Consider the following 838-nt stretch of genomic DNA (forward strand, 5'->3'; position numbering starts at 1 on the left):
CCTCAGTTGAATGGAACTCTGCTGGGTCCACACCTGCAGCCCTCACTCCTCCCACAGGATGGAGGAGGGTCCATGTTCAGCCTTTTGCCCCAACCAAGAGCCTAATGCTGAGGACTGCAGGGCTCCCTGGTCCCTGTCCCTGCCTCTAGTGCCTTCCCAGGACTTCCTGGAGTCTCCAAGGATATTTCTGCCATCCCCAGCTGCATCCACAAGGAAACCCAGCCATCCCCACAGTGCTGTAAGAGTGAGGTTCTATGAGACCTGTCCTCCTGTCTCCACTTTGGTCTCCCATCCAAGTACTAACCAGGCCCGACCCTGCTTAGCTTCCGAGATCAGACGAGATCGGGCGCGTTCAGGGTGGTATGGCCGTAGACACCTGTCTCCACTTCGGACACCCCAGCCAGCCTCCCTGTCTTACACGGAAGATGGGCTCCCACTGTGGGTGTGAGGGTGCCTGTGTGCAAGGTAGGCAGGTGCAACCAGCCTGGGGTCCTGATAGCCAGCTCCCAACAGCTTAGCAGGGGACCCAACAAGATGAGGGCAGGGCTCCACAGCCACCCCCACACTCACGGCACCCCACAGCAGGCACATTTCAGGCCCAGAGCACAATATAGCTACAGTAAAACCTGGATAGAGGGTGTCCACCCCACACCTATATATCTCTCTATTCTTCCCACCCCATCACTCATTCACTTGTCATCCTTAAGTTTCCTACTCTGTGCCAGCTTATGGATCAGACCTGGGCTCTGGGTACTGTTCTCCTTGATGTGTGAGCACACAGAAGCATGCTGGAACTCAGGGCCTTTGCACTGACTGTTCCCTCTCTTGGATGCTCCTT

The 838-nt window shown here is 56.3% G+C and overlaps 1 pseudogene; it reads right to left on the bottom strand.

Annotated features, from left to right (window-relative positions):
- Window positions 1–249: 249 nt before the first annotated feature.
- Window positions 250–374, bottom strand: LOC125091189 (uncharacterized; annotated as a pseudogene).
- Between the last annotated feature and the right edge of the window lie 464 nt (window positions 375–838).

This window comes from Lutra lutra, chromosome 18, assembly GCF_902655055.1.
Source record: "Lutra lutra chromosome 18, mLutLut1.2, whole genome shotgun sequence".
NCBI classification, from domain to species: Eukaryota; Metazoa; Chordata; class Mammalia; order Carnivora; family Mustelidae; genus Lutra; species Lutra lutra.